Genomic DNA, 24,785 nt, shown 5'->3' with positions numbered 1-24,785 from the left:
GGGAAGTGCAATTGGAGACATTAGTTACACCACCTTAGGTACGGTAGCAAAATAATATTTGATAAATGAAAATAAATCCAGGCAGACACAATTTCCAAATAGTTTTTAGAAGTACCTGTCACTTTCAGACTCCCTTCTTAAGCGTAACCTTTGGTGAGCGAATCCATTTTACCGCTTCTTCCTGGCAGAAAATTTCAGTGTGCCCTAAAAGAACAGTTCTTCCAGAAAAAAAGGTGACATTCACAGAGACTGTCTTCGAAAGCTCCTTCCATAAAGTTCTTACCTGAAACTGGATAACTGATGTAGTTGGATGCCTGCACTAGCATTTCACAAGACCTGAGAAGAATCAAGTGTCTCCCCAAATATTGCTCTCAGAAGCAGAAGTGTTGGCATCTTGAATGCCTTTCACAGAAACCCCCATTCCATGTCATTACTAGAGTTAAAGTTTAGCCCCTAACAGGTGGGCTTCAAAATCCCTGCTGAAATGTACTTGATCCTGTTCTAAGGCAAGTTTTGGTCCTGGGTGGTATAAAGAGGTGGGAAATGCAAGTGAAGTCCTACTTTAGGGACCCAAAGATAAACTACCTCTCTTGACTGTGTTTTCCCCCCGGCATGCACAGTCAAATAGATCTGAAAATTTGGGGAATGTAGATAGTAAGAGTTCTAGTAACTGAAAGGTAGAAGAGGGGAAAGAAAACAAAGACATAAAAATAAAACTAAAACAACTGGGGAGAAGGAACTGATTTGACACAAATTGATATACGAATAGCACTTTGACTTTTCTGTGTTTCAAGTTCACCGTACCCCTAAATACTGAAGAAAGCACTGGACACACAGACCCCAACTGCTTTGATTTATGATTTTTCAGCTTTACCATGGTAAGGAAGCAATATTTAGTCATGAGAAGCCATACTTTGACATTTAAATTCTGCTCTTTTCCCAGGCTAGGTGATACATAGCACAGCACTCTCTCGTGATCCTGGGCAGCAGCCGGGAGCCACATGCCCAGTCAGCCATGCAGTCACAAGGGCAAACCACCAATATCACACTGCACTACTTAGCTGTGGTGTATGGAAGCTTAGGTATAACTTATCATATCTTCAACTTACAACGGGTTTATGTCAATGTGACCCCTTGATAATTTGAGAAGCACCAATACTGTAAGTACTTTGGGGAACCTGATTGCCTGGGAAGGTCCTGTGGTCCACTAGAATGGTGTCAGGAGACTGAGTGCCCATCCCAGTCATAGTTACGACAAAGAGATAAATGGCCTAATCATCTATACTGTGTTACTGGCACTTCATCATGAACATCTAAGCACTCTACCTAGGTCAGTCTATTCAGGAATGCTTAGTTTCTAGTAACCTAAATAATGTAAGGAAAGGAGTAGAGTTTTCTCTTTCTCCCCCACCTCCTTCTTCTACTTCTTTTCCTTTTGTAAATTCCATAATGTTTCCCCTGTTCCTTGATTGTAATACATGGATAGGAATAGTACTGACTTATAGGTTTTTGTAAACTTAAATGGGACCACACATTTTAATTGCTTAGGAAAACATGGTGTGGCATGAACAGCAGTCATTGTCAGTCTTATCAGGGGTTAACGTTGCAGCTATTAGATTGTGTCTAAACATCGCTTTGTGGTGGGGACTAGATATGACAATGCAAGACTTTGTTGTGTCTCCTGTTTTCATCCTTGTCCTTAGGCACAGGTATGTGGCCTTTAGGCTATCTTTGGTAACAGGGCACAGTGTGTAAAGAAGCTTCCCATTCCACTGAGGCAGTTGGTGACATGGGTCATCTTGACATGAGACATGCAGACGGTTGTGGTCACCCCTTTCCTATTGAAAAGCTATCCCAGATGTGACCCAGGGGCTGGCTTTTCACCATCTTGACATAACATGCCTCGACACCTCTATCTTAGAGTGCCAGAAGATCCTGTTTCCAACTCCTGCAATTCAGGAAAAAAATTCTAAAAAGGGGGGGGGGGATCCTAAAACAATGCCCCCCCACCCCCAAAAAGCTAACCTGAAAGAGGATCTGTTTCACTATGGCCCTGAAGTCTAGGAAGCCCAGCCTTTGTGGAAGACAATGAAAAGGTCTTTCACTGTTATCTTATACAGAATACCTCTAAAAAAATAAAATGTGAAACACTGGGACTTTGATTGATGACCGCTGATATAAAGAAAGAAGATGGAATGCTTAGACAAGAAATTATTTACTTGAGTCTGTGAACCCATGCTAGGTACGTTAGTTGACTTCAGGGAATCTCTAAAAACTTTAAAATGATAAGCAAAATTTAGGATTTAGTGATGTACACGTTGTTTTTTGTTGTTGTTAAAAAATAAAGGTTATGACTTTCCTCTAATGTACGAAGAGGTCTGAGACTTCAAAAGGATTAAGAACCCTGGATTAGACAATAGTTTACTTGCATTTATAAATAAGGATGGTTATCTTTTTTATCTTCATGTTGCACAAGAGAGTTCCAGAGGCACCATACAATAACTTGGCATCTTAGCAAGAGAAATGTTGATCATCACTTTCTTGAGAGCCAACAGGATCTGTGGGAGTAGGAGGTGGCCCATGTCCTGGGCCTTTGGCCTTCGATGGATTCAGTTTTCTTTTCTTGTATTGTCTGAGTGTAGGAGTTTCTGACTCTGCCCTAGACTCTGGGAAAACCATCCAACATGGCTGTCATCATGCCTGAAGGTGATCTGCCTTCTCAGAATTAGTCACACTTCCATCAGACCCATCTCTTATTATTGCTGAAGGTGCCACCAACTTTCTGTTTGATTCCTATCTGGCATTTCCGTGGAACACTTGGTGTTACTCTCTCCCTGTCGGTCCTAAGGAGGATGAGGTTAAATATCATGGGATCCACTAATAGTAAGTGAGGAAGAATATATTTACACAGTGTCCTCTGTTAACAGCAATATGATCTTTCTTAATACTAATGTCTATCATAAATTATGATTTTTTTCATTGTGCCCAATACTACAATAGACACTTTACAGACATTTTTATCATTTAATCCCTAAATGACCCTATAAGATTGATATAATTTCCAATTACAGAGAAGTATGACAGAGCTCAGAGAGATTAAACAACTTGTTCAGGGTAACTTAGCTAACAACTACCATAATTAGAATACATGGCAGTCTGTATAACTTCAAAGTCCAAACTCTTAATGACAATTATATGAAATAAGTTATTTCTTCATCTTGCAAAGAATCCTACAGTTTTGCTGATCTCTGGCTTATTTTGAAAGAAGTAGAACTGTTTGGAAGGATCTTCCCTAAACACAAGCTGCCTGCATGACCCATGGCTAAAGGAGTGAATTCAACTTCTGTGCCCCTGTGAGTTACAAACCAGAATCCTGGCAGATAGGAAAATAAACTAGTGAAGGAGGCCAGGTGGCATCTATGTTTTTTGTATTATATTATGATCATATTTAACAATTAAGAGAATACCTGAAAGACTGCACCTTAAGCAAATATGGACTTGACTTTTACCCTTAAGAAGTCTGTAGGTGGGGAGCTCACAGCGAGGGAGGTAGCTCAAGTGTGCCACCAGGTCCAGCCTCCTTCCAGCTTCTCACTTCACCATCCATAGTCTGTTCTGTCTTCATGGTTACAAAATGTCCGAATGGCTGCATCTCTGGCCAATGTGTTCATGTTCCAAGAAGGAAGGGCAAAGAGCAAATAGAGAACAGGGAACATGCCAACCAGCTCTCTCCCTGGAGCCAGTCACATGGCCATTCCCAGCCGTGAGAGAGCTAGAACATGTGCATTGGCTCTGAGCACATTAGCATCACAAAATGAACCCAAACAAAACTGTGTGGCTCAGTGAGGGAGGAAGGAAGGGAGCACATATGGGACAGGTGACTGCAGGAGCAGCAGCCTTTGAAAGGAAGCAGCTTCAAGGCAATTCGGTCAGTGCTGTCGCTTTAGCAACACCACACCCTGCCACAAATCCTGAGGTCAAGCATAGCTGGGGCTTGCAAATTGCATGTCCCAGGTTTTTGTTGCACACTCTTGCAAATACAAAAGTACTCACCAAAGTAACCAAACTCAGTGCAATACAACTGAAAAGGCTGGGCGTGGAATCAGAAGACCCAAGTTCAAGCCCCTCACAGGGCCATTTTCTACCAGTGGAACCCTGAGTGAGCCAACAACTTCAAGATCTTCATGTGTAAAGTGAGGATGATACTACCACCGAAGACTTGGAGTGGTTGTGAGGTTTAAATGAGATGATGTGTATAGAAGAACTTCATGGAAAGTTGACCTTGCATATCACCTATGATTATTATGATTTTCAATTGAAGTGTGTCTCAAATTGGACTTGATTTATTTTGTTATGGAAGTTACTTCATTCTGATAAACATATACTCTGGTCTTTGTTTCTGCTCTGGACTGTTTCCTCTGTGGAATCCTGCTCTCAGCTCAGGAATACCTTCTCCACGGGCTTCTCCAAGTCCCCTCTAGTCCTTCCAATCCATGGGTGACCATGACACTGCACTTCCCTGGTTCTTCTTATATTTTTCCTTCCTTTTGTTTTTTTTTTTCCTGGTGTTTTCCTCATGCATGGAGTATAGAGATTTCCAGGTTAGGGACGTGCCTCAGTCATGACTTCTCAGTAACAAGCTCCATAGATTAAACTCAGCCATGTTGTTCTTGATTTCATCTGCCTGGTGACTCACTAACTTGCACATGAGGGTCAGACTATGTCTCAAGATTCAGAACCATATGTGTGACAGATTTCTGAACCCATCGGAGTAGGTGTCTGTCCCAAACCTCAAGCCTCAAGTCCCAAATATTCAAAGGTAAACTTCTGTTCCTCCTGTGGATACTGGTACTGTATTTCAGGTAACATTACCATCTACTGAGTTGGCTAAGTTAAAACACTATTGAGTCAATCCAAGTTCTTCTCCATTTTCTTTTCCATTTTTCTTTGTGGTATTGGGAATTGAACTCATAGTTGCTCTACCATTGAGCTACATCACCCAGCCTGTTTTGTTTTGTTTTGGTACCTGGGATTAAACCCAGGGGTACTTAACCACTGAGCCATATCATCAGTTTTTTTTTGTTTTGTTTTTTGTTTTACTTTTTGAAACAGGTTCTCATTAAGTTTCTTTAGGACCTTACTAAGTTATTGAGGCTGGACTCAAATTTTCAATCTTCCTGCCTCACCCTCCCTAGTTGCTGGGATTATAGGTATACACCACCACACCCAGCTCCTTTTAGGTTTTCTGTTTCACATTCAATCTTTTCTAAAAATTTTCCTTAGTACTACATTTTTTTTCTTTCTCTTCATTGTCACCACCATTATCGATCTGAGAGTTTTGACTGTATTCTGTCTGGAGTGCCCAAAGGGCTTCCTATCTCACTCCCAATGTAACCCTCCCTGGTCACAGGTGCTAGAATAAGAGTGGCCTAACCAAAACAAAACTGAAAGAGTCACTTCTTTACTTTAAATCATTTGACAACCCTGTTATGGTTTACGTATGAGGTGTCCCCCAAAAGCTCACGTGTGAGACAATGCAAGAAAATTTAGAGGTGAAATAACCGTGTTTTTAGAGCTTCAACCTAAAATCATTAATCCTATGCACAATCCTCTGATAGGGATTAGCTGGATGGTGACTGTAGACAAGTAGGCATGACTGTAGGAGGTGTATCCCTGGAAGTGTGCCTTTGGGGTATATATGTTGTTCTTGGTGAGTCTCTCTGCTTTCTGGTTCCATGTCCCCAACTGTTCTCCACCACACCTTTCCACCATGATCCTGTTTCACTTTGGGCCCAGATCCATGGAGTCGGCCATCTACGGACTAAGATTTTTGAAACTGTGAGCCCCCAAATTAACTTTTCCTTCTCTAATTTTCTTATCAGGTCATTTGGTCACAGCACCAAAAAAGCTAACTAAAATAAGCCCTCTAGGGTGTCTCTTACTGAACATTTCCATTACTCATTTACAACTTAGAAATTTTAAACTCAGGATCTCCATGAGCAGCTTGGTGTCTCATCTAGTGTGAGATGGTTCCATTTCAGTCTGGGTACACAAGTACGTAAAAAGCCCCCTCCACAACTTACATAACCTTCATGCCTCAGCCTTGGGCTTACCCTGTTGGGCTGCACTGATTCTTACAGGTGTGTATTTGTTAAATGCTTTAAATTGATTATTGTCATTCTAATGACTGAAATATTTGGTAATATGTTTAATAATGAAGTGGACTTCACTTTGTGAAGACAGAGTTACTTGGGCCCTCACATTCTGCAGACACTACATCACACTACGGTAGAGTCAGGTAAACATGACAATTAGCATATTGATCAGAATTCCTAAGCATTTACTTGACATCCACCTGGATATTTTTCTTCACTGTTGTAGAAGAACCCATTAATATGGAAGAGCTGAAGTAGTCAGTCAATCACTCCCTGAGACTGTGAAGGAGAATGAAGTCCTTTGATGTTAACCTTCCTAAGAGGCACAGGTATCTTAACTATATATATGATGACATCACCCCTTTGTGTTTGTGTGAACACATTAGATTAAGGAGGTTAAAAAAAAGAGTGAGTGGATCAGAAGAAAACATGATTGAGTGGCAGTGGAGGTGGGGCAGCAAGTCCTTCCAGTCCTTGGGAAATGGTTTCACTAACATCTTTACTTGTATTTGGGACAGAGCAGCTGGTCATGTTCCAAATTATGACTTCTGCTCTGGGCTCTGAGTTCGAGTTTTAGTTTTGGCTTTGTCCTCTTTTAGAGGACAAGCTCACTACTTCATGGGATTTTGTGAACTTTTAATCAGAGAGGAAGGAGAACTATTAGGCCTTCTTCACAAGATGATAAAAAGGGCTTATTGAAATGCCTTTGCAGATAGTGAGGCTAGAAAATGATGCCAGCTAAACTTAATGATTAAGCTTATGACATGTTAAACCATTCCCTTTGGGAACTGACATGTTAATGAATAGTTCCAGTATTCATTGCAAGTTTTCAGATACTTAAGGCAATAAGATATGCACTCTCCAGAGTATGTAAGAATGTCGGCTTCATATATTATGTTTTATAATTTTTAAAGAAGATATCAAAATGTACAGATGTCCTTTGCCTCACTAGAAGTGTTCCTGCCCAGTTGTTATTTGACCACTATATCCAGAAAAACCTGTCAAAAATGCAAATCTACTCATAGCATATTCTAGTGTAAAACCTGTTGATATCTACTGGATGTATTCCAGACCTGATATATAAACCTTCACTCTCTTGGCTTTGAGTATAGCTTTCCATGCTTATTTCCTCCCTTTTCCAATTTCTTCATTACATACAATTAATAACCTCACAGCTACACCAAAGCTTATGCACACGAGCACATGCACATTGGCACATACCCCATAAAAGAACACCTATCTCTGTACGTACATGCAGCTCACACACGTGCACAAGAATGATCATATGAAGATGATATGTAAGATACACATAGGCACACATATAGGACATGGGCATACATAAAAGGACATATACACAAGTATGTACATAGGTGCATACACACAGGTGTACTACACAAGAATACACAAGGGTGCATAATACACAAATTTGCATATATATATGCACATGGGCATATTAAAAATGTATATAACAGTGCATATAACCAAACATAAGAAAACACATGCATGCACGTACACGTATACAGGTGGTCATGTATTATTACACAGACAAACACACACGAACACATTCAGATATGCACACACCCTAAGTGGCTACATGGAAGGGCACACATGGGAACACACACACACACACACACACACACACACACAAGCACATATGAGAAGATATTCAACACTCCACCTTCTTTAAATTAATCCATGATGCTTCCTGATCTCACTCCCAGTAAGGCAGTATAGTCTTTTATTTGGTTCATGAACTAATCAGGCTTCTTTCTTTTCCCAGGAGCACATTAATGCTACTCTCATTTCAGCTGATTGCTAAAGCATCTGGAGCTTCTTCTCTTCATGCACATAGACTTCCTCATCATAGATATTTGTCAGGGATCATTATTTGACCTCACCATTATTCACAAATGGGCCTTCATGAAGTCACATAATGATGAACAGCCTATATTATACATTCTTCTAAATCAGGGATGTCCAAAAGAAATATAATGAGTGACACAGATTTGAGATACCCACGTAATATATAATTTCATTGTAGCTACCTTGTAAAAAAGCAAGAAGCATGTAAACTAACCTGGAATAACATATTCAATTTACTATTACTATCTTTTCAACACATAACCTTTATAAAAGTAACAATGAGATGGTTTACATTATTAGTGTGTGTGTGTGTGCATGTGTACATGCATACTGCTCTTTGAAATTTAGTGTTTTGGAGTTAGCACAACACAATTTGTACTAACCAATTTCAAATGTCAATAATCACATGTGGCTAGTGATTGTCCAATATGACAATTGTGTGGTGCAGTGTAGAATTTGCAAAATCCTTTCAGGATCAAATCAAATCAATAGAGAACCTGATATTGATGGAAGTTTACAGATATATACATGGCTCATGTCTGGCAAATCTTTGTATGGAACTCAAGATGAGCTTTTTAGAAACTTACTTCAAGCTGGTCAGGGTGGTGCATGTCTATAATCCAGGCAGCATGGCAGGAGGATGGTGAGTTCAAAGCCAGCCTCAGCAAAAGAAAGGTGCTAAGCAACTCGGTAAGACCCTGTGTCTAAATATGTATATAGGGCTGAGGATGTGGCTCAGTGGTTAAGTGCCTCTGGGTTCAATCCTCAGTACCAAAAAAAAAAAAAAAAAAAAACCAAGATTCATTTGTTTTGCTTTTTATTTTTTCTCTATCTAAATTATGTTATTTTATTTGTTATTTTATTTTTTCTATAATTTGTCTTGCTATATTAAAAGCATTTTAAAAAGTTATTTAGATTCTTTTTTAGTCTTCTCTGGCAATAAGGTAAATTTAAAAGACTGAAAGCAGAAAAACAACAAATAAACAAAACAACACTCATATTCTTCCATTTCACTGTAATTCTACATATTGACCTTCCAGGAGAGCCATTCTATTTCCCCACCCCCACACCTGCCATATCTCTGGCGAAGAAGCTTGTTCATGCACTCGGGCCTTGCCACACAGCCCATTCTGGTATAAAAACCAGATATATGCTAGGTTGCTAAACATCATTGTGCTCTGCACACTCAAGCCATGAATAGCATAGGACTTAGCATTTGAAAGCCTTGTTAGTGATACATTAGCACGCAGGCGCACACACACACACACACACACACACACACACACAATAGAAACTAAAAGAAAGCAATAGCAAAGTATTAAAAAAAAGTACTTGAATAAATATAATTCTTGGTCTTGAGAAAGACTTGAAATTTTCTTGTAGAAATGGGCACCTAAAGGGTTTATTTCACATGCTATGGCATATGGTAGAAGGAAATGGTAGAAGGAATTCAAAATAAGATGGAAAGTGGTAACACCAGACAAGGACAGGTGTGACCCAACATTCAAGGTGGCTGAGGGACCTAATGTATGGTTGGATGTATGCATGTGTACATATCTGGGTGGACCTACACCGTTCAGTTCATCTGGGTGGTTTTCGATGTTCAGCTAGTATTTTTGCATATGCAAAATTCAAATGATGCTTAAATTGTTTCCTAATTTAACAATCCTTGGTACAAATTTATGTTTATGAAACAAGCATTATAGAATAATTGCCTATAGTTATTTCTACAATGATCATATTTGCATCTATTTAGTTTTGGTTGCTTTCACAAGGTCTTCTGTTCTCTGTTCTAGACTGTGAATTCCTTGAAGGTAAGAATCACATCTTATCTTTGCATCATATTTCTAGCATCTGTCTTTTCTTGCCCAGTGCCTCACATATAGGGAGTACTAGGTGTATCATTCAAATTTTGTTACTCTAATTTATAGTTGACTGCTTCATATTAAAGTTTGAATTCCTCAGGGGCCAATACCACCCATGCACATACATCTTCATCACATACATCTTGTTCTGTTTAAAACAGTTAAGTTCAGACTCCAATGACCAGGAGACCATACGCAGTGGGTCTTCTCTGCTGCCCGTGCACATGTATCCACAACCCTCTCCTTCCATTATCTCTGGAAGACTTGCCCCATGCTAAGAAAATGTCAGTAGTTTAATCAATGGAGTCAGTGTCTTCACAGAGCAGACTACAGGGAGCCAAAGCAGGCTCAAGAAACAATGGTCTGTGTTGTTTTTCCAAATCTTTCTTGGATCCCTCCCCCAACATGGAAACCCTTCCAGGCTACTGTCCAGATCATAGCCCAACATTCACCAGCATGGTAGAGATGCAGGATCCATGCAGCAAAACTGAAGAAAACAGTATTCTTTTCCCATTGGCCTAACTGGAATTAGTCCTTACCCTGGGCAAGTGAGAATTCCAACTGAGAATCTACAATAGTAAGTCTATACACTGGAAATATTCAATGGAAACTTAAGTTCTTTCTACACATATAAATTGTGCTGATAAACTAGGAAAAGAAATGAGAAAAATAGTTGAATCAAAAAAAAATCTTTAAATTTTGTTGGTATAATACTAGCATTTCTCACTTTTGAATTTATAGTTTTGGAGTCTTACAAAGACTATGAATATCCATGTATGTGTGTCATTGCCCTCTACTGGATAAATAGGGTAACATTGCTTCATTTACCCATACGTTATAATAACACATCAAACAATAGCTTATGATTGACTGACATTTCACCCTTTTGTGTTTCAAAATGTTTTTACATGTAGCATTTTAATTTAGCATTTTCATAATTCTGTGAAATGACTAAACTATTTTCATTCCCATTTTACAGATAAAAAACTGAGGCAGGAGTAAAACTATTCATTCAATATACATCTTTAACAAAGCTATCTGTAAACAACCATGGTAGGCAATTTGTAAAGGTAAATAAGGTGATATCTACTTCCTGGGAGCTTATGAAATCTTACAAATAAGATATACACAAATGGTCATTTCGAAAATAAAATCATGATATGTGAATAAAGGAAACTAAGATTTATTATCATGTCAGGCACATATATATGTTATTTTATTCTTACTATAACCTCTTGGCATATATTATATGCCCTGTTTTACAAATGACAAAATCACAGTTGGATGTGCCTAAGTCATTTGCCAGATGCCCACAGAGAAAAGTGCAACCGGAGATGAGAAGAGAGAGCATTTACCACTGGGTTAAACCAAGGAAGTCTTCACAAGGTGGTGGTATTTGAGCTAGGTTTAAAAGCTAGGCAGCAGGAGCCCTGCTCATGAAGCTGACAAAGGGCTGCCTTGGGGGATGACAGGTTTTGCTGGGGGAGCTTAGGTTATAAGTAAAGAATTGTTCCTGGTACAGAAGAGATGTCTGAAGGAAGTCTCAGGAACAAGAAGTGAAGCCAGAGCTGGGCCAGATCTGCTCCACTGTACAGTGAAGATAAGGCCCTCAAACAAGGTTGCTGGCTTGGGCCCCATGCTGGCAGGAGGCAGTGGAGCCTCCTGAGGAGTGCAGCGAGGCTGCCAGTTATGAGGCCTGGTTTCTGTTGCTTATGGATATGGTCACAGGTCAATGGGAGCTGGTGTGGGAAGCGTGAGCAGGCGATGGCTGTCTGTGCTCCTGGGAGTCAGTAAGGAGTGGTGCATAACAAGGGAAAATCGGAAAATCACTCACTTTCACATTAGAGGTTGCTGAACTGTGGCACCTCCTCTTTCCTTTAACAATCTGGACCAACAGCTTAAAAAGCAGCAAGTAAAAAATAAAATAAAATAAAATTGAAGACATTGTAGTGAGTGAAACCGGGCTCCCTTTGTCCTTTGAACATGATGATAAGCCTCATTTACTAGAGTACGTGGGTGATTTTGCCTAGAGTTTTCCTTTTATGCACGACAATTCCACAAGCCCTCCAGAGTAAACCCTTACCACCTTCCATGTGCATTGTTTCTGGCAGCCTCACAGAGCATCTCACAGTTAGAATAAATGACAAGAACCACAGAGCTCACAGAGCCATGGCCCTGATGCCAGAGGATTAAGGGTACTGTGGATGGGGTCTAGAGAAAAAGGGAAGGAGCACAAAACCAAGTCCAATTGCAGGAGTGGGTCTAAAGGAGAAAGGAAGTACTGGGATAGAAAATTTCTGCCTCCAAAACTTTTCTGTTTTCCTTCAAGCCACTGAGAAAGAAATATAGAAGACAGAGAGAAAGGGTCAGAAACCCATAAATAGAGATAGACAGATAGATGTAGAGACAAATGAATAGACACAGAAAAAAGATGAATAGTATGATATTACTCTATCTTTCCTCAATAAAGGGCAACTTTTATTGACTCAGTCTTGACCCTCAAATAAGAAATTGGACAAAGGCAGTACATTCAGTTCTTTATTGCAGGCAGGTATACTGAAGACCTATTGTACCTCCATTTACTTACTCACCAAGAATCTATTAAGTATCTACGAGGCAGCAGGAATTATGATAGGTGTGGAGAATACAAAGGAAAGTAAACACAGTCTCTTCTCTTAACTAGTTAGAGCCTTTGCCTTGAGGGATCCTGCATGTATGGGGTGCTTAGCAAATGTTCAGTGCAGTTGCACTGGTGTTACCTCATCGTCTGTAGGGCTGGGATCTGGGAACACCAGTTCCACCACTTTTCCAGCATTATAAGGCAACACACAACCACAAGTCAGACCATATTTTATGATTCTTTGTTCCTGTTAGGATTCATCTCCAACGTGGGCATAGAAGACATTAGGGCAGAAAAGTCCAGGTTTATATCTCTCTGCCTAATCCATAAATATTTTTCATTTGAAACCACCACTGATATTACTAACACTATTCTGTCTCTATTATTGGCTATTATTTTGAATGCCACTAAAATGAGATTACTTTATGTTCAGTGATTGGCACACCTAGCCCCACCACCTCCATCCCGATGCATGTATGTTTTGGAGAAGGTGAGGACTGAGCGGTTTGTGGACATTGAGGTTGGATGCAGTTTATAATTGCTCTGGAGCTTCCTATTATCAGGAAAAGCAAACTGAAATAGACGGGGCTCTGTTTGTTCTTTCAAGTAGAAAAATAAACGAACTCATAGTAACAACAACTTACTAACAGTTTTGCCTCCCCCCCTTTTTTTTCCTGTAAACTATCCCCATTCCTCACTTGGCTTTACCTATATTTATGAAAAATTCTAAGAAGGGTAAGGTACCAGGAAGGTCACAAAATGAGGAATTTTCCTGTGGCTTTAGTAATTTTCCAAAAAATGTGGATGAAAGAAAGTTGGAAAATGTCATAGAGTTAAAACCTGCATCCAGGATTTTTCCCTCTTAAAATTCCATTGAAAGTTTCCAGAATTTTTCACATTACTAAATCCTATACCAAGACTTAATAAAAAAAAAATTGTCTATCTGGATAGTTTTTTTTAGAGTTTGGATTTCAGACACTGTTAAAAAATTTTTAAAATCCAAATAATACATGAAAAACTGACAAGTACTAATGTTGAGTTTACCTCTTTTAGGAAAAAAATTGCTAAAAAATAAAAACAGCAACAGCTTCAATCAACTGACACCATCACTTCCTAAACAGACATTTAACAAAAGGAAAAACAAGGAAACAACCTCATATAAATGGACAATCTTTTCAATAGATCAATTTAGACTTATGAAAAACTCACAACTTAGGTTTTGTCTTTCTCATTTCTCAGCTGACCACCAGCATATCATCACAGATCCCTGCTGGACCTGCCTGTGATAACTCCTTCCTGTACTACGAGTCCCAGTGATCTGGAAGGAAGTCTAGTGTGGGAAGCAAGTCCACACAGTAATTCCCAGATAGAATTCTGAATAGCAGACACTCTGTGCCTCAGTTTCCTTGTTTGCAAAAATGGAGATGCTGCTATTTGCCCTGGGACCCAGCATAGGGGCTCAGTCAGTCAGAGGCTGGAAGCAATGAGTAAAGGGCCTTGTCACAGGCCCACCAGGATGTGATTTCTCTTTTCTCCCTTCTTTCTCAGAGATGCAGCCTGCACCTTATTTTTTTTATCCTTTGAGACACCTTGAGTGCCTTCATAGCTAGGAAGTACTCAGTAAAGTTTTGCTGAATTGAATTTAAATATGATTTACAATGTCACTTGTTTCACCTTCATTTATAATAAATCATCATTATAATACATTACTTCATTTAGTAATTTCTTCTTGTCTTGCTTTCTTTACAAAATCTATGCAAGTTTTGGATATAGAGATGGTGTCATTCATTGTGCTATTGTAACCTCCCTCTTATACTGTGTGGTACACAGATTGCATCCTAAAGGTTCTGTAAATATTTGATATTTAGTCACTGACTAAAATAAACAATCTTCCCCTTTCTCTGGGTGCACTGCAATGTGTGTGTGTATGTGTGTACACCTATGCACATTCATTTTTATAGGCCTTTTATTTCTAGAAATCTCAGTGTACCCTGGAACTCTAGTGATAATTCTGAGTAAACAGACATTCAGCAACAATGATCAGACTGCACTTTTGGAAAAATCTATTTTGAGTGTGATAGTTTGTGTGCCAAGGGCAAGGGTTCTTTCTTTTTGCTACTAATAACTCAACAAGGACAGCAGGCAGTAGCATTGCTTACAGGTTCTTCATTCTTCACAGGTGAGAACAGTATTACCTTGTAGAGGCAACTACATTTTACTTACTTAGCAGTGATCTGATTACCTTGATCTTAAGCATTTTAACTTTGCACTATCCATGCCCACAGAGAGTTGGACAAAATGAGAAGGGCCTGTGGAAATACACATCTAATTTTATATTGCAGTTGTGTTGGTAATTGCAACTTAACCAGCTTTACTGCTAGTTCTGGAGGGAAGTAAAATTACATGCAATAATAAGATTTTTGAAGAAATGGATATGATACATAATATAAGAGTTTTTCTTGATGAAGTAGCTAATACTAAGTACATATATTGAAATCCAATAAGTAAGTTTTTTATTAAGGATAATTTATTCAATAGTCAATAACAAAGTCACTGGGAAGGATCATCAAGGGAGCAGATGCTGTGTCCCTACTTGTTTTTGAATTAAAATGATGTCTTTCTATTTAATAATATCTCTCATGAAAGGGTTCAGAGAGACTGCGGTGGGAGGGGTAAAGACAGTTTTTAAACCCTTTAAAACTTAGAATCTTCATATGACTTGGATTCAATTTTATTGACATCAGGAAATTCTCAAAGAAAAATTCCATGGTATCAATTAGCTGATCATGATCATTATTAGGATTAGTAATTTCTTTTTTTATTTTCTTGAATACTGAAGTTTGATCAAGGGATTTCAGAACAAAACATTCCAGTGGTTTATAGCCCTACTATTAAATCATGTTGCATTCAACCAGGTTTTTAAAAGTGTCCTCTGTGGCCCTCAGGAAAAGTAACCAAGATTTTTGTCATTCAGTTTATTGTTCAGTAATAATTTACTGAGTGTCTCTTTTGCACTGGATATAGCTTGAGCAACGTTATTAATTGAAGTCTTAGCCTTAGTGCTAATTCTTTTTTTAGCACATAAAGGAACAAAAAATTTAGTTACAAATGTAGGTACCAAATTAATCCAACTCATTCCTATGGACCCCCCACTTAGCTCTTACTATTGGGACTAAAGGGCTTTTTAGGGGGAAAAGAACAGTTTGCCTTCATTAGGAAACGGTGGACATACCCTCAATCACTCTAATTTGTCATTAACAATTTGTTACATAGCTCTCCTCTTCAAATTTATCCAAACTCTTCCTGTGCCTATTTTTACTTTCGGCTCATATAAATAAACGGTATAATAAATTCCACATGTTAACCTTATTTACAGTTAAGAACTTCCTCTCAAACTTCAGGAATGCTCCTCTAAATTTGCAACCACATGCCAGACGGAAAAACAATGTATTTAATAATTATTCCCTCTTAATTTCTACCTCTCTTAAATTGTGGTGCATAATCTTCAAAATCTTCCTGGCACTGAAAGCAATAATAATAACACCTTTTTACAAAAACTCTGCCTTTAAAAATAACTTTAAAACCTCTATACAGTCATTGCCTATGGAATTATACTTGCCAGAGAAGAGAATGCAATACAGAATAAAATAAAGCTCCTGTCTTCCAGGAGCTCTCAATCAAGCCAGAGATAGAGTCTAAACTCATAACACAAAAATACAATTGAGTTATGTAAAATGTTATAGATGGCAACACAGCTGGGAAGAAATTGCTCCTGAGAGACAGAATTCAGTGAAAGCCTCAGATTTGAGGAGACACTTGAGTCTTCAAGAAAGAGGAAGTCTTGTCTAAAAGATAAAGGGTGAAAAACAATAAATGCAGAGGTTAAGAACACAGAGGCCGGGCTGGGGAGATAGCTCACTTGGTAGAGTGCTTACTTTGCAAGCACAAGGCCCTGAGTTCGATCCCCAGCACGGGGCGGGGGGGGGGACGCAGAGTCTGCAGTCCAAGAGAGCTGGGTTTGACTCATAGTTCTGCTATTTCATGTATGTGCCATCTTGGATAAATTGCTTTATCTTTTAAAACCAAGATTCCTGTGATATGTAATGAAGCTAATGATGCTTCGCTCACTGTGTTTGCTGTGCTTCATGTGTGTGTCTCCACAATTTGTATGTCAGAACCTAAAGCCCTTGTATTAAGAAGCCGTGCCTTTAGGAAATGGTTCAGTCTGGTGAATGCTGATTTCATAAATGGATTTTTATTCTTATAATACAAAAAATGGTTGAAGATAGCACTCTAGAGCCTCTTCTGCTTTTTTGCCATCTATGGAGGCAAGATATTCTCAGTAGACACCAAATCTGCCAGCACCCTGATCTTGGACTGCCAAGCTTCCAGAACTATAGAAAATAAATTTATATTGTTTATAAATTACAAAGTCTAAGAATTTTTTACAGCAGCAGGAATAGAGTAAGATAGTGTGTAAAACCTTTAGCCCAGTGTCTGGCACATTGTAAGCATTCATGAGATAACTACAATTATCATCACAACCATTAGCACTAGGATCATTCAACTTGCAGCTTCCTCCGAAGTCTTCAGAGTAGTATTCAGTTGTTGTCTTTTTCCCTTTCAGGGGGCTAAACAGACACTGAGAGAAACACAGGATGTCTCAGAGATGCTACTTAATGAGTGGGCCACATGGACCCTATATCTGAATCGCCCAGGGCTCTTGTTAAAATTCAAATTTGTAGAACAACATCCTCCACCAACTTAATCAGAATGTCTGGTGACAAGACTCCAGAATGAATGAAAACAATATATAGTGTATATAATATTTATTTATTTATTTATTTTACTGGATATTAAACCCAAAGGCTAGCCTACATCTCAATCCCTTTCAATGTTTTATTTTGTGGCAGGGTGCCCAGGCTGGTCTTGAACTTCAATTCTCCTGATTTAACCTCCCCAGTTACTGGGATTATAGACATGCACCACCATGCTCGGATGAAATTCAAATTTTATATATTCCCTAGGGCATATTTTATATACATGGGAGGATGAATAAACCTTTTTACATAGACTTAGCTCTGATCTGCTCAGGACTCTTGGTTTGCTAGAGATTTTCCCCAAACCCTAGAGTTGTTTTCTCTTTGGCTCCTTACCACCCTTTCTGTCTAAAATACCATTTACTGGCTAAAGAATTAAAGAATTATGTCCTAATTCTTTTGAATATGTTAAGTATTTTATAACTGTCTTGGTGGTATCTTAAACTGAGATGCTTTAATCTTTCCAGGATAATGAGAAAAGATATGCAGAGTAACTAGCTACTTTACAAAAATCAAAGGATGCTGATTTTTAATTTGAGGACTTGGGAGGAGAAGCCAAGAGGTATAGTAAAGGAAACCTGAACTCAGGGTCAAAAACTGGGATTCAAATATGGTTCTTCCTTTAATTAGCAGTGGGAGTGATAGAAATCACTTCACATTTCAGGACTTCAGAGTAGCATGTTTATTCTTCAGGGGTTGGACCAGTGGGTGTATATGATTCTTTCCAACTTTATCATTCAATGTCCACATAAAAGTTCCTAATTCTTTCCCAGATCACACTGGTTTGTGAATTGTGATCATTTTATGGTTGAAGGAAAAATTGCTAGTATGCAGCTCAGAGTTCACATTTCTGATTTTACATACAGTGTTATCTACAATGTTACAAAAAACATTAGAGAAATTACATTAGAGTTTATTTGAGCAAAGAACAATTTATGAATTGGGCAGCACTTACAGTCAGAAGAGGCTTAAAGAGATCTACCCAGTAGTGTGAACAAAGAGCCTCTATAGGACAAATACAGACAACAAGTAGACAAGTCATCTTACTTGCTATAAGTAGGCATCTGCCTTATTTGGACTAGATGGGGCAAATTCACTGCTTGTGGTTGACTGAAGAGTGACCATTTGTGATTGAATGAAATCATGATATTTGTTTACAACATTATATTAGGTTTCAGTTCAGTGACATACTAAGTTAGGTGGAAGTTTTTTTCACGCTAGTAGTTCTTATTTAAATAAAATGATGTGTATTTTAATAAGTAATATACTTTTTTATTATTATTGTATACAAATGGGATACATGTTGTTTCTCTATTTGTACATGGAGTCAAGGCATACCATTTGTGTAATCATACGTTTACATAGGGCAATGATGTTTGATTCATTATTTTTTTCCCTTCCCCCCCACCCCTCCCACCCCTCCCACCCCTCTTTTCCCTCTATACAGTCCTTCTTTCCTTCATTCTTACCACACTCCTTATCCCTAACCCTAAACCTAACCCTAACCCTAATGCTAACCTCTCCCACCCCCCATTATATGTCCTCATCCGCTTATCAGTGAGATCATTTGTCCTTTAGTTTTTTGAGCTTGGCTTATCTCACATAGCATGATATTCTCCAATTTCATCCATTTGCCTGCAAATGCCATAATTTTATCATTCTTCATTGCGGAGTAATATTCCATTGTATATATATGCCACAGTTTCTTTATCCATTCATCAACTGAAGGGCATCTAGGTTGGTTCCACAATCTGGCTATGGTAATTGAGCAGCAATGAACATTGATGTGGCTGTATCTCTGTAGTATGCTGATTTTAAGTCCTTTGGGTATAGGCCAAGGAGTGGGATAGCTGGGTCAAATGGTGGTTCCATTCCAAGCTTTCTGAGGAATCTCCATACTGCTTTCCAGAGTGGCTGCACTAATTTGCAACCCCACCAGCAATGTATGAGTGTTCCTTTTTCACCACATTCTCGCCAACACCTATTGTTGCTTGTGTTCTTGATAATCGCCATTCTAATTGGGGTGAGATGAAATCTTAGGGTAGTTTTTTTTTTTATTGTAAACAAATGGGATACATGTTGTTTCTCTGTACATGGTGTAAAGACATACCATTTGTGTAATCATAAATTTACATAGGGTAATGCTGTTTGATTCATTCTGTTATTTTTTCCCTTCCCCCACACCCCTCCCACCCCTCTTTTCCCTCTATACAGTCCTTCCTTCCTCTATTCTTGCCCCCCTCCCTAACCCTAACTCTAACCCTAACACTAATCCCTCCCACCCCCCATTATGTGTCATCATCCACTTATTAGCAATATCATTCGTCCTTTGGTTTTTTGAGATTGTCTTATCTCACTTAGCATGATATTCTCCAATTTCATCCATTTGCCTGCAAATGCTTAGGGTAGTTTTGATTTGCATTTTTCTCATTACTAGAGATGTTGAACATTTTTTCATATATCTGTTGATTTCTTGTACATCTTCTTCTGTGAAGTGTCTGTTCATTTCCTTAGCCCATTTGTTGATTGGATTATTTGTATTCTTGGTGTCGAGTTTTTTGAGTTCTTTATACATTCTGGAAATTAGCGCTCTATCTGAAGTATGAGTGGCAAAGATATTTTTCCACTCTGTAGGCTCTCTCTTCACATTGCTGATAGTTTCCTTTGCTGAGAGAAAGCTTTTTAGTTTGAATCTATCCCAGTTGTTGATTCTTGCTTTTATTTCTTGTGCTATGGGAGTCCTGTTAAGGAAGTCTGATCCTAAGCTAACAAGTTGAAGATTTGGACCTACTTTTTCTTCTATAAGATGCAGGGTCTCTGGTCTGATTCCAAGGTCCTTGATCCATTTTGAGTTGAGTTTTGTGCAGGGTGAGAGATAGGGGTTTAATTTCATTCTATTGCATATGGTTTTCCAGTTTATCCAGCACCATTTGTTGAAGAGGCTATCTTTTCTCCATTGCATATTGTTGGAACCTTTGTCTAGTATGAGAAAATTGTATTTATTTGGGTTTGTGTCCGTGTCCTCTATTCTGTACCATTGATCTACCTGTCTATTTTGGTACCAATACCATGCCGTTTTTGTTACTATTGCTTTGTAGTATAGTTGCAGATCTGGTATTGCAATACCCCCTGATTCGCTCTTGCTACTGAGGATTGCTTTAGCTATTCTAGGTTTTTTTATATTCCAGATGAATTTCATAATTTCTTGCTCTATTTCTGCCAGGTACATCATTGGGATTTTAATTGGAATTGCATTGAATCTGTATAGCACTTTAGGTAGTATGGCCATTTTGACAATATTAATTCTGCCTATCCAGGAACATGGGAGATCTTTCCATCTTCTAAGGTTTTCTTGAATTTCTTTCTTTAGTGTTCTGTAGTTCTCATTGTAGAGGTCTTTCACCTCTTTTGTGAGATTGATTCCCAAGTATTTTATTTTTTTCGATGCTATTGTGAATGCTTTTTTAATGGAATGTATATATTACTTTACCATTTTTATATTTTCATATCTATTATTCTATAATCAAAATGATACTTTCCAATATGTTGTATAGGAGTTATTGTCTATATTTCAAATGAAGAAATTGAAGCTTAGGAAGTCAAATGATTCACCTGAATCCACACTGCAAATACATGTCAGGGTGGACCTTAATCCAGTATTCTCTCCTTCATACCATTTAACTGCTCAGATCTAAATAGAAATCTTTGGGAATAAAGTAAATTTAACAACTATGAAGCCAAAACTTCACTCCAAGAAGACATCGATGAACTCTAATTTTAATGATGTTCTACGGAAACTACAGCAATCCACAGAAAGATGGGTTCTATCTGTTCACACTGCTGATCTTCAAGATGAAAGTGAAAAGATGACAATGTTGGTGTAGAACATCATGGTTTTCAAAAGAAACAAGTGTATTACTATTCTGAGTATTTTAAGAGGATAATTTAATAATTTCTTAATATAGGGTATAAACTGAAGTTCAGATGCCATCAGGGTTGGATAAGATCTAGATTTCCTAGACTCTAGTTCCACTCCATGACATAGTATGACCCACTGTCCCAGATTGCTGGAAACTGGTGGATTTTCCAGGCTATAAAACTTTCAGTACTCTCTCTGTTAAATACCCTGGCAAAGTGAGACAAGTTGGTCACCCTACCACCACATTGTCTGGGTTCTAACACTGTCATGACCGGGCAATCAATGGTTAAGTCAACAGGTCTCTGGATCACTAAGTGACCCATCTTGTTATCAAGATGAAACAGGAATAATAATGATAATTGTGTAACCAAGATCTTGATTATGATACTAATCAAAACATTTGCCATAACAATGTCAATTATCATTAAATAGCATTTCCTTACTTACAGCATGGGAACCAAGCCAACAATATAATAAACCACCCACGATGGAGTAAAGGGGATGTTGCCTTTGTTCTGGAAAAGAACCGCATAAAATAAACTGTAGAGAATTATTTATAAACTGATGTGATAATCTGTGTATTTTTTTTAAATTGTTCAGTCCTGTGAGTGCACTGCTGTTGATTCCAAGAGAAAGTGTCATTTACCCCACCCAAACTGTCAGTAACTATAAAATACAACCATTTGAAGACAAGGTACTATCTCCAGTGATAAATAGAAAACAACTTCATAATACTCTTACTATTGTTACTTCTTTTATAACAGTTAACAAATACTCTAAAAGTACCCTCAGACTGTAGACATATTTTAATTTTGTAGTCTCCCAATTCCAATATCATTGGTGATTTTTTTTCCAATACTGAGCTCTTTTTATTTGTGTCAACTTAGATTAAGTCAAATTAGTTCTCATTTCAATATTGACAAAGATTTTGTTTGACAGCAAGAGTGACCTCTGCTTTTCTCCCAAGGACGTCTTATCTCTAGAAAAATATTATAAACTCTCTGAGAGGATGACTGAGACACTGAAGGCAATTTCTATTGAAACTAGACAGAGACTACAAGGGAAAGGAAAAATTATGACTCAGGACATCTAAGTTAGGCAAAAGAAAGAACTGTCTGGTTTAATGTTTGGCAGATCCTATAATTTATTTCTAATTTATGCCAAGGAATTTCCTTAAGTGGAAACATTGAAGGGAATGTATAACAACCAAGTTAACCTGAGAATACTACTGATTCACTTTGTAATAAATCATAAAGATTTGACTGACAGGTAAGCAGTGAAGTGGGGGATAAAGTAGAGGAGAGAGTGGACACACTGTAAAGGTTGGTTTTGATGTCATGAATCTTTTTCTGTGTTGGATCTACATTCAAAGTTGAAAGTCATCTCTAATCCACCTTCTTTCAGTCTGGCTGCTGAATTTCTTAACTTTTATACCTGTTACGTGAGATCTTTTCATTTTCTGTTTTCTTAAAGCAATACAATATTTAAGTGACAAGGATGATGAATATTAGTTTGTTGTTTGCCTGCATGTTGCAGATGAGGATACATGGACCCAGAAATGTCAAGTGATTTACCCAAAACTTCATAACTGAGAATTTGGAGAGTAACCCAGAATAGAGCTTCTTGTTTCTTTAATCTGTACCTTTTCACAGCTTCTCTGTTCATTATGACACATACGAGGCATTTTTACCCTTACTATTTGGTAGTCTGAGCTTCTACAAATAGCCATGGCAGGTTGACAAGGTGAAAATCAAAAAAAGATGCACCTGCTGCCCCACAGGTTTCCTGATCTGGATGGGAAATGGTGACAATGCTCACTTTAACAGTTCAGAGTCTTGATGTCTCAGTTATTAATGCCTCCATCAGTTATCACATCATTCCATTACAGCCCAAAGCGAGGGGTTCACTTTGTTCCACAGGATTATTAGGAAATACAATCTCTACTACAACACAGAAAGCAAATGAAGTCCGTGAAGCCAATAGTGTGAACAGATACAAAGTGTGAATATAATAAAATCGATTTCTGAAATAGATAAACAGAAGGTGAACACTTCAATAAGTATTGTTTTGTGTACCCAATCCAATGGGTGTTTGCACAGTTTTGGGGCTACACTTTAGAAGGTACTGTCAGTTTCACTATCTTGAGACATAACTGATATCTGACTGATAATTATAATCACATCTAAATTTAAATGCAGAAAATTGTAACCCAGAAGAATCATCCAGATTTCTGCCTTGCTTATCTCTGTCCTGTTACATGCTGTGAACAATGTATCTTTATTTAATTCAATCGAGTTGACTCCAGACAACTCCTCCATATTACTCAAAGTTAAATACTTTCATAGAGGATATGTTTGGAAATACTGAAAAGAATGTATATAGTTCTGGTATTGTGATACCTCCTGCTTCACTTTTTCTGCTCAGGATTGTTTTGGCTATCTGAGATCTCGTATTCTTCCAGATTAAGTTCACGATTGCTTTCTTTATTTCCATGAGGAATGTCATTGGGATTTTATTTGGAATTGTATTGAATCTGTATACTGCCTTTGGTAGAATGGCCATTTTAACAATATTAATTCTGCCTATCTAAGAACATGGGAGATCTTTACATTTTCTAAGATTTTCTTCAGTTTCTTCCTTTAGAGCTCTGTAGTTCTCATTGTAGAGGTCTTTCACCTCTTTTGTTAGATTGATTCCCAAGTTTTGTTTTGTTTTGTTTTGTTTTGTCTTTGAGGTTATTGTGAATGGAGTAGTTTTCCTAATTTCTCTTTCAGAGGATTCATCACTTATGAATAGAAATGCATTAGATTTAAATGTTTTGGTTTTATATCCTGCTACTCTGCTGAATTTATTTTTTAGTTCCAGAAGTTTTCTAGTGGAGTTTTTTGATCCTCTAAATATAGAATCATGTCATCAGCAAATAGAAACAGTTTGAGTTCTTCTTTTCCTATTTGTATCCCTTTAATTTCTTTGGTCTGTCTAATTGCTCTGGCTAGTGTTTCAAGGATGCTGTTGAATAGAAGAGGTGAAAGAGGGCATCCCTGCCTTGTTCCAATTTTTAGAGGGAATGCTTTCAGTTTTTCTCCATTTAGAATGTGTTGGCTGTGGGCTTAGCATAGATAACCTTTAAAATGTTGAGGTATGTTCCTATAATCCCTATTTTTTCTAGTGTTTTAAGCATGAAGGGGTGCTGTATTTTATCAAATGCTTTCTCAGCATCTATTGAAATAAGCATATGATTTTTAGCTCTAAGTCTATTGATGTGATGAATTACATTTATTGATTTCTGAATGTTCAACCAAACTTGCATCCCTGGGATAAACCCCACTTGATCTTAAACTGTACTACAGAGCAATAGTAACAAACAGCATGGTTTTGGCACCAAAATAGACAGGCAGAATTGAAGACACAGAGATGAACCCACATAGTTACCTGAAATTAGACAAAGGAGGCAAAAACATACAATGGAGAAAAGATATCCTGTTCAACAAACAGTGCTGGGAAAACTGGACATCCATATGTAGTAAAATGAAATTAAGCCTC

Source organism: Sciurus carolinensis, chromosome 7, assembly GCF_902686445.1.
Source record: "Sciurus carolinensis chromosome 7, mSciCar1.2, whole genome shotgun sequence".
Taxonomy (NCBI): domain Eukaryota; kingdom Metazoa; phylum Chordata; class Mammalia; order Rodentia; family Sciuridae; genus Sciurus; species Sciurus carolinensis.
The sequence above is the reverse complement of the archived record's forward strand: the minus strand, read 5'-3'. Positions refer to the sequence as shown.